This window comes from Primulina huaijiensis, chromosome 2 (assembly GCF_012295235.1).
Source record: "Primulina huaijiensis isolate GDHJ02 chromosome 2, ASM1229523v2, whole genome shotgun sequence".
Lineage (NCBI taxonomy): Eukaryota > Viridiplantae > Streptophyta > Magnoliopsida > Lamiales > Gesneriaceae > Primulina > Primulina huaijiensis.
Window position 1 is genome coordinate 8905962 of NC_133307.1, and position 10667 is coordinate 8916628.

Consider the following 10667-nt stretch of genomic DNA (forward strand, 5'->3'; position numbering starts at 1 on the left):
TATAATTAGTTTGTCATGGATCTGAATATTTGTCTTCTGTATTAAAAGAAATTTGATTCTTTCTGAATAAATTGTCTTAGAAACTTTTCCAAATATTTCCGATGCTTGAATAAACTCATTTGTAATAAAATTTTTTTGTGATGTGTAATAGATAAAGCATATGAAATTTGATAGGTAATATAATATAGTTTATTACCCTCTTTCATCAGCCTCTTTTTTTTTTTTTAAATTTTGATGTAAAGTTAAAGCTCGTCTGAAATCTCGATATGTCAAGTTGTAGGCAGTGCTTGGGTAAATTACTCCCACAATTTTCCCTGCACATAGATTTTTTGAGATTGTTCCTAGTGAATGTTCAAGATTACCCATTCGTTTATCGTATATAGCAATATCAATAGTTGAATATATTCCTTATTTAAAAGTAGTTTTTATCATAATTTGGATTGCTCCGATATGAATCTAAGACATGGTTCGTGCTAATTTTATCTCTTTTAGGATCAGTTAAGGTAGTTGAAGTGTTTAGAAGGGAAGTTGAGTATAAAATTAGGATTTTTGTAATATTTTCTGAAATATGAATCACTTCTTTGAGGAATTGATCCTATAAACTTGTTTGTCGATATAAATCAGTCGACTGAAAGTACTGCGGAATAAGACTGAAATATACTTTGAATACTTGGTGTAAACTGACATTAACACAGGAACTTTTTCTGAATGCTCGAAGACTTCAAATGCTCCTACGCACCCCTTCTATCACGAAGATAGAATTTCACTAAAATACTTTGATATATTACAACATGTTGTAATAATCTACTTCAGTTAGTCTTACACACTGTCAAACTTAAACTTTTAGTCTAACAAATCTTGTACAATTATAAACTGAAAGGTGCTCTAACTGGTAGCCTGAATGTTACTGATAAATACAATGAAAGTACATCTTGATTGTGCGGTCAATAAACTGAGGATATAATCGTGAAGCGTATCGCAATTGATTGAGGGTTGTAGTTTTATTGCCTCATGTGTGTTCACTTGTTTTCAGTCACCAACCTTCTTCAACTGACTTGATCAGCTATATATAGTTTTCGATCTCAATGGTTGTATTTAATGCATTTAATGACCATTTAATGATAAATATCCATTTAATCGTCATATAGTAACTTTATCTGACAATAGTAAGAGGTATTCGGACTGTTCTGTTCTGATACAAATTTAATACAACCGTTCTCCTTTGGTATGCCCTGTCAGTTAGTCTGTTGACACTTCAATTAATGACGTGACCAACTGATTAAAAGTCAATTGATCAGCCGATTAGTTCAGCTGGATACTATAATTTGTAGCTGGTGTCCTATTAGTTACGAATACTTCAGTTTGATAAGGTTTTTCAAGTTCAGTTCAACCGAAGTCTTTAGTTACGATTTCTTGATTGTTTGATCAGTTATATACTTCAGTTCTCTTTGGATTAATTTGTCGAATCATGAAATCTATAATATTCCAACAATTTCTCTTCTTTCGTTGTTTGAAAAAACTTAGATTTCGTGAACTGATGATAGAGAACAAAACTGATTGTAGATAAAATAATGTACAGATCCGTACATATTGAGCTATAAATTTTTTTTATAGATTTTGAAAGTGGTAAGTACAGATTCCTACAAACATTTCAAAAATAAAAAAATAAGTCTCCAGACTAGTAACTGATTTAGGACACTTAGAAATTATTTCTTCGACTTCTTCTCAGCTGGTCCTTATTAGTTGGCTGTTCTGGTTCAGTTCTCTTCTTGCTGCCGCTTGCTCTTGCTGCTTCTGTCTTCTGTTCTTCCTATTTTTTGTCAACACCCGCCACTTTTGTGAAGAGGAGAAATGTTGAACTAACTTGAGCAGATACCTCAGAAAGCCTATTCTGTTTATGTTAATCTTCTTAGATAGACTGGTATGAACAAAATCAATCCGGTTACGGAGTTGTTCTTGGGAGGAGAGCAATGTAGGAATTGTAATTGATTCTCTTTTAATCTTTTCAACTGAGTCGAAAAGAGCGACTCCATCCTTGGTGAGCTTCTTCAAGTCCTTCATTGTACGTTCTTTTAACGTGTCCACGCTTAAAGAATGCAGCAGGTGAGTAGATTTGATCTGGCTGATATGTGAATCAAGATTTTTCAGTTCTAAAACAATGGTGTCCAGTATTATATCAGCTCCTAGTGGAAATTAAGGGGATAATGCTTCAGTAGGTACTTTTTCTTTCCCCTTTTTCCTCTGAGAGAATTCCACAACAGCAAGCTGACCTAGGGCAAAATCTTGGTCAATATCAGCTGCAAGTTCTTCTACTGTTGCTTCTTGAACTTAATGACTGGGAGGGTGATCCTGTTGTTCAGGTGCAGAGCAAGATGCTTTAGCAGTTGTCTAAGAAGCAAACATCTGAAGAGTGGCTTCTGTCATAAAGAAAGTCTAAGGTAGTAGCTGGTTGATTGATGGCAAATAAGTTGCAGCTGTTCGTTCCTGGACTGAGGGAGTGATTATTTGTTCAAATGGTAAATAAACAGCTTTAGTTTGTACTTCTGCTCCGTTGTTGATATCATAACTTGATCTTCAACATGTTCAACAACGTCATCAGTAGCTGAATCATCTTTGAACTCCATTTGAATATCCTCGGCAACTGATTGCAGCAGATCATCTAAATTTGCCAATGTCTGATCTTCTTCAGAATATGTAGATGGCTGCACTTCTGTTTCAGAGATTGGTAGGATAATCAATGTTGTAGATAAGAATGGTTGTTCTTAGGTCGAGAGAGAATGAGGTACTTCCGAAATTGGTTCAACTGGTTGAACCATAACTCACTCTGTTTCAGCTAGAGCCATCAGCTGCTCCTTTGTTATTTCAGTTTGAAAGTCCTCCGCAGCTGATTCAATTGGAATTTATTCATCAGCTAATTTTGAATCACTGGCCTGTACTGGAATGTGTAATTGCTGGTCCATTTCCCAATTCTTCACTTTCATCTGAAGGGAGATGAGATCAGAGTCCATTTGTCAAAAAACTGCTCTATCTTCATAGGCAGTAGGACCAGTTAGATCATAGTTTGATTTTATTTTGGTTGTCACCACATCCAACCTCTTGATTCTCATAAGATCAAAGAAATATGATCTTCTCTCCATGGCTTGGGCGACTGTACTGGCTTTGACAGCTTATTCTAAGAGATGAACTTCTCAAGAACTTTCTTGTTCCTCAGCTTCTTGGCAAGGGTAACTGTCCGGAAGTTCACCCATTCATCGTAGTGTTCCAGCTTCAGTTCAGCATGCTCATTGATAGCTTGCATAATTAGATAAATTTGCGTTTAAATGAAATTTCTTGGTCTTGGTTCCTCAATCAACTTTTCCTTGCCCTTCAGATCGGTTAGGGCATGAGGCAAGTCCAATGTTGAACCAGTTATGTCTACCGCTTCTCTGATGATTGCGCCTTTTGAGCATGCTGGAGATAGAAATGTGGGGCGGACAACAGTTGTGAGAAGAGCTGGGATTGCTGTCAGTTTTAGCTTCTCTCAAAAATCAGTGATGATTGTGGAGGGGTAGTCAGCTGTAGTCTTCTGCTTTGGTGGGGCAGCTGGCTGAAACAACTGAGTTGGAGAGGTTGCTAAGCTCCTAAGGGCAACAGTCTGAGCTCAGGAAGAGCTTCTGGAGTAGCAATTGGTTTGATCTTCGCGACCTTGGTTATTTCAATAAAAAAGGAGAAGGGGTCTTCTCCGAATCACTGGTAGAAAGAACCACTTTTCCCTTTGACTTGGGGGCAGAAATTAGTTTGATCTTTTCAGTTTTCTTACCTTTAGCTGCTGACTTGTCAGCACCTTTCTTCTTCATCTGCACCTTGGAGCTTGTGAAGATCTTGAACTTGATAACTGAGGAGGAGGGTACTGGAAGTATTCTTAAGTCCTCAACGAGTCTGCTCAACTGAAGTGCGACGCTTTTTAGACTGCTTCGAAGTCTGTACCATGTTTTTCAAGATTTTGAAGAAAAATTGTTGACCAGTTCATCTTTATCCCCAATACAATAGAAGCCATGACTTGAAATTTTTCTAGAGTGACAGCAGCAAATGATCATGCCTTTGCTAGAAGGCCTTTGGCAACGATGTCAGCAAGTTGCTTGTATTCTGGCTTCAGTTCTTTCTTAGGGTCAGACACTTTGATCTTTTTCCCGGTTGCAGATAGAGTGGTTTGCATTTCTTCGATGGCAGCAGCATAGACATCCGAGAAGCTTGAGAAGCCTTTAGTTGGGAGTTGAAATAAGCTCCTGAAAAATTCCTCATCCACGATCAGAACGTGGTCATTCACTTTTATTTGAATCTTCCCATCATCAGTGACTGAGCTAGATTCATAAATAGCGAGGATTTCTGCATAGTAGATTTCCTGGGTTGCCAACTCTAGAAAGGTATGAAGCCTAGATGCTTCGATACTTCCAAACATGATGCGAACTGATGCCTCAGAGCATGCAAAGATCAACTAAAAATCGATTGCAACAGCTTAGGAGAGACAAGCAGGTGTCTGAGATGCCATTTAATTGATTTGAGCTGGAAAGAGAGAAGAACACAAATGATTTGCTCTGAAAATACGAAATTTAGAGACTTTGGAAATGGTGAGACACTTCTGAGAGACAATTTCTATTTATATCCATGACAGTTCAAATTTTGGACACTTGGCAGTACATGATAGGCTTTGACCAAATAAATAACATATTCCACCGCTGGTCATTTAAATTTAGTAACTGGTTTGAGCAGTTAGATAAAAACGGAAAGACGTTTGAAATTCAAATTTTAAATAGATAATTTGTACTTAGTCACAATTTTAATTAAGGAACTTAATCATGAACTAAATTTAGTCAACATATGGGATAAGAACAGTTTATTCAGATACTAACTGATCAGGTCGAAACTTTTTCAGTTCAGTTTATGAAAAACTAACTGCTGTCTTATCAGTTGACTTATTGAAATTCGATATTCCCCCTAAATTAAGTATTTAAGATAAATCAATAAGTCCTAATATATTTCTAAAGTAAGAAAACTTAGTCTCTGGTAGTGGCTTGTTGAAGATATCAGCTGCTTGTTGTTTAGTTGAGATATACTCCAGTCTGATGTCCTTCTTGATAGCATGGTCTCTGATGAAATGATGTTTAACATCAACGTGCTTGGTTATGGAGTGAAGAAATGGATTGTATGTAATTGCAATAGAGCTAGTGTTATCACAGAAAATCGGGGACTCTTCAGCTACTACTCCATAATCTTTCAATTGTTGATGAATCCAGAGCAGTTGAGCACATGAACTTCCAAAAGCTAAATATTTAGCTTAAGTTGTGGAAGTGACGATTGATGTTTGCTTTTTTTCTGAACCATGAGATCAGTATGTCTCTTAGAGACTCACATGATCCGCTTGTACTTTTGCGATCAAGCTTATCCTATATAGTTTGCATCTGAATAACCAACTAAATTGAAAGATGAGTCCTTATCATACCATAAGCCCACATTCTGTATGCCTTTTAGATATTTCAATACACATTTGGTAGCTAGGAAATGCGATTGTTTAGGATTAGCCTAAAATCGAGCACATAAACAAACAACAAACATAATATCAGGACAACTAACAGTTAGGTATAATAAAGAACATATTAAATGATGTGATTCTTCGATCACGAAAAGCAAACATGTTCCAAAATAGAGTCACGCCCTCGATTTGATGAAACAAAGAAACGGTTGTGTTGTCCCGATCTTTTTGAACAAGTAAGGTTGTAATATTCACCTCTAAATTATGAAGAATTTAGCAACAAATATTAACGAAGATAACAATCGAAATTCAAACGAACCTTCAAAGAACTCGTCCTTGACAACCCTAGTGAAGAACAATCAACAAACGCCGCAAAGTATTAAACTTTGATAAGTTTGATTTGAGAAATACAGAAAGGTGTATACAAAGCCAAGCTTTGAAATTGAGAGAAAAACTCAAAAAATATATTAAAACTCAAGAAAAATTATTCTAATTCGTGTTTACAATGGATTATATAATAAAATACATCAAAATCGCAATCTATGTTTTCCATATCTAAAATCTGCACTGCGGCGCTGACAAAGTAGATCCTAGGCGCTGGGTTTTCGACAGGGTTAGCGCCTAGGCGCCAGTCTGTAGCGTCTAGGAGCTAAAGACTCACACATGGAGCGCCTAGGAACTAATCCATCCACATTGTTCCACACGTAATAGCATCCATTTGGCATCCAAGGTCACTCCATGCATCATGACTCCTTCGAGGCTTGGGACCTTGCTTGCAAACTTTTCTCGATTGCTCATGAGTCCATGCAATGCTTCCTTGAACCTCCTTCCAATCTTTTGCATGCAATGCCCGGCCAAATTAATATCATTAAACCTCTGTATAGTGCCGTCTCAACTGATATTCCCCTTCATCTTTGTATAGTTTAACTGATGAGCTCATGGGAGTGGATGCAGCTGAACATATTTCCATGCCAAATTTCTTCAGCAATTCCTTCGTGTATTTTTTCTGACTGATAAAAATACCAGTCTCCAGTTGCTTCACTTGCAAGCCTAAGAAGAATGTCAGTTCACCCATCATGCTCATCTCGAATTTTTCCTGCATCGGTTTAGTAAACTTATAACATAATTTTTGGTTAGTTGACCCAAATATTGTATCATCAGCATAAATTTGAACAATTAATGAATGATATTTCTTGGTAAATTTGAGCAGGGTTTTATCAACTGTTCCCATTGTGAAATCATGATCAATTAAGAATTTTGATAGGGTCTCATACAAAGATCGAGGGGTTTGTTTTAGACCATATAAGGCTTTGTTCAGATGATAAACATGATTAGGGAGTAAGTGATTAACAAAACTTGGAGGTTGTTCTACATACACCTCTTCTTGCAACTGACCGTTTAGAAATCCCCTTTTAACATCCATCTGGTACACTTTGAAGTTTTGGTAACTCTTTCAAACATAATACAAATCATAATATGCATGGTTTAATTGTTTATGCATGACAAATATGATTGTGGGATTATTTTTACGGTAGAACGTATATTTTTAAAAACACGACGATTTTACGTTTATATGAAAAACGTTATGAACCCAACGGACACGCTGCCAATTAAGGTTGATTTTTGAACAAAACATAATAAATTTTAAAAAGAAAATAAGGCTGGTAATCGAGGGAAGGCATAGGAGAGGGACCTAGGGTTTGTGTGCTTGCATGGTTTTAATTAAGTGGCTCGGCTAGGGGCTGTACTGCATGTGGTCTCAGTCAAGGCTGGCTGAGGCTCGAGGGGGGTCATCTTTGACGGCCTGGTAGAGTCCTAGCAAGGCTAGGACTAGTGGGTAGCAGCTGGAGAAGAGTCCAAAATGGGTGGGACTCTTCCCCAAGAACACAGATGGAAGGCTGGGGCTATGGCAGCTCGCAGCTGGGTTGGGGCTAGCCAAGTTGGTCCAGTAGAGTCCTAGGTGAGTCCTAAGAAGGTTAGGGGTAGGCTGGCTCAAAGGAACAGGGGCTGCAAACTCTACATCCAGTTGTGCATGCATAGGGGCATGGGGGTTGGTTCACGAGGCTTCAGCATGGATTATGCTCTCAGGGCTGGGATTGCATGGTCCAGGGGCTGTTAGGAGGGTGTTTGATCGTTGGTTGCTAGAATAGAAAGGTCCTAGTTCAAATAGAATCCTAGTCAGACGAGGAAGCGAATTGCGAAGCTTGAATCTTCTTCCAATGGCTTAGTGCGCTGGTCAGGGGCTTGGGCTGGGCTTGGTTGGATCGGGCATGGTTTAGGGTCAGTAAGGGCCCGACCGGCTCGGAGGTGGCTCGGCTGAAGAGGGGTGTGCGCGCAGCTTGTATCTTCTTGCAGGGCTTCGAGCATGGGTTCAAGGAGTCTGGGCTGGGCTTGGTTGTTTCTAGGCGTGGTCCAGGGTCGGTTAGGGTCAAGTGGGCTTGGTGGTGGCTCGACTGGAAGTGTCCTAGGTTTGCTAGGAGTCTATTGGCGTGAATAGCAAGGATGCGCAGCTAGGGTCTTCTGTCCAAGAGAGTTTGAGCAAGCTAGGGTCTGGTTCTATGGGTCAGGGCTGGTCAGGAGGGTGCCTAGGTGGGTTGCTCGGGTTTGGCTTGAGGAGGCTTGACCATGGCTCGAGTAAATTGTAAGATGGCTTGGTGTGTTCCTATAAGGGTCATATTTCGAATTAATAAGAATAAAATAGGAAACATGGGTCCACGGGTATGGTTCATGGCTCACAAGGGTAGTTTAGGTAATAAAAAGGTAATGTTTAAAATTTGGGATCAAAATATTGATTTTTGAATTTATTTTGGAATTAAACGCATCACGAATCTTTAATTAAAGAATTAATTAGAAAACCTCGAATGAAGCCGAATAAAATTATGAAAAATTAGATTTAAGTTTAAATAATTATTTAGGATAAACCCATGTCATTAAAAGTAAGAAAAAGATAAAATCAAGAAATTATATGTCTAGGGGCAAAACGATCATTTTACACTTAGGAAATACGTAAAAGCTTGGCAGCATTCCGAAGGATCATAATGCATGTCAAATGATATNTCATACAAATCTAGTGAGTCTAGTGACTCAGCACATTCTAAACATGAGTAGCAAATAATACAAATATAATCGCAAACATTTAAAAATCATATTTTTGTTTAAAATAGCTTTTGAAAATATTAAACCATTTAAAATCATTTTCATCATAAATAAATCATTTAAAAATCATTTAAGCATAAATCATATATCATAAAATCATTTTAATCGTAAAGCTTTCAATCCTTTATCATTTTGGGTGAAGTTTGATCCTTGAAAGTTACTGGCTCAACTGATCAGTTTTCAGCTCCACATGGGGGTTGGCACTAGGCTCCACCATAGAAATACGATCGTCGGGGTCCCTTTGGGGCATTTTCCCATAGACAGGGTTCCTCTGCAGCTTGTCCCGAAAATGGGCTATNGTATTATTTGCTACTCATGTTTAGAATGTGCTGAGTCACTAGACTCACTAGATTTGTATGATACATGATTTGATGATATTATGGGAGGCGCTGACGATTGAGTGGATCGGGTGATGCAGTACACTCCCGAGGGACCTTTATGTTTCCGCATTAGCTTGATAGATAAAAAATTTAAAGGATTATTGTTAATGATTTTATTAGAGATTTTTATGCTTTAATTTTATGTAAGTTGATCTTTTTAAAGGTCGACGTATGATTTTTGGTTAGTTAATGATTTAAGGATATTATTATACATTTGAGATTTTAAATGTTAAATTATTATGATTTATGAAAATGTTAAGTTATTTTATTTAGTATCCACGAGTTTAAGATTTATGCTTTTTAAAAAAAATGTCGAGGTCGTTTCATGGTAACTATAATAGATTTTGAAGAGGGTCTTGAAACTAATGTAAAGACATTGTTATGTGTAAAATGATTAAGCTCTTCTTGCATAGCAATGATCCAACTGGGATTAGCTAGAGCTTTTTCAGTTTTCTTTGGTTCTAGTTGCGATATAAAAGCAAAATGAATAAATAAATTCATCATCTGATTTCTGAATTTCACCGAATCAGATGGGTTACCTAATATCAAATCCTGAGGATAGTTCTTGCTCCATATGTAATTAGGATCTGCTTGACTTGTTTGCAAGTCTGGTTCAGTTTGTAACTGACTAGTTCCTTCTGCTTCAGTTGGGATGACATCAATTTGAGGTTGAATATTTCCTAGCTGATCACCAAAATGATTATCAGGAATTATATCATGTCCAACTGGTGGTTCCACCACTTCTGGTTCTGGCGTTTGAAGGGAATTTTTGACAATCTGATTTTTATCTTCATTGTCATCCTCCAAACTTAAATTTGTCAAGAGATTAATCAGCTCAACCGGATCAGTTGGCTTATCAGTTAGCACATTCTCATCAAACACTACATGTATGGATTCTTCAACATTGATAGTGCGTTTATTAAAAATTCTTTATACTTTGATAACAGATGAATATCCAAAGAATAGTCCTTCATCTGATTTAACATCGAATGCCGATAAGTGATTCTTACCATTGTTATGAATGAAGCACTTGCACCCGAAAATTTTAAAATAAGAAACCACACTTTTCTTGCAATGACAGATCTCATATGGTGTTTTCAAATGATTTTTTTTAATCATTGATCTATTTTGAGTATAACACGCGGTGTTAACTGCCTCTACCCAAAATCTTTAAGAAATACCAGAATCCGCTAGTATTGTTCTTGTTCCCTCCTTAAGAGTTTGATTTCTCCGTTCAGCTACACCATTATGTTGTAGTGTTCTTGTAGCAGAGAACTCATGCTTGATTCCTGAATTTTCAAGATATTGAGACAAAGTCTGATTGACAAATTCAATTCCTTTGTCAGATCTTATTATGTCAATCCCGAAAGATTTTTAATTAAAAGTTTTTTAAAGACTTTGATCAGTTGTGAAACAGTTTGATCTTTTGATTTTAGAAAAATGACCCAAGTAAATCTTAAGAAATCATCAATAATCTTAAGAGTGTATTTCATTCTCCATAAGATCATGACTGATATTGGACCAAATAAGTCCATGTGCATAAGTTCTAAGCATCGGGTTGAAGATTTACTTCATTTATTTTTAAAAGTGGATCTAACTTGTTTCCCAAACTGACAATCTGA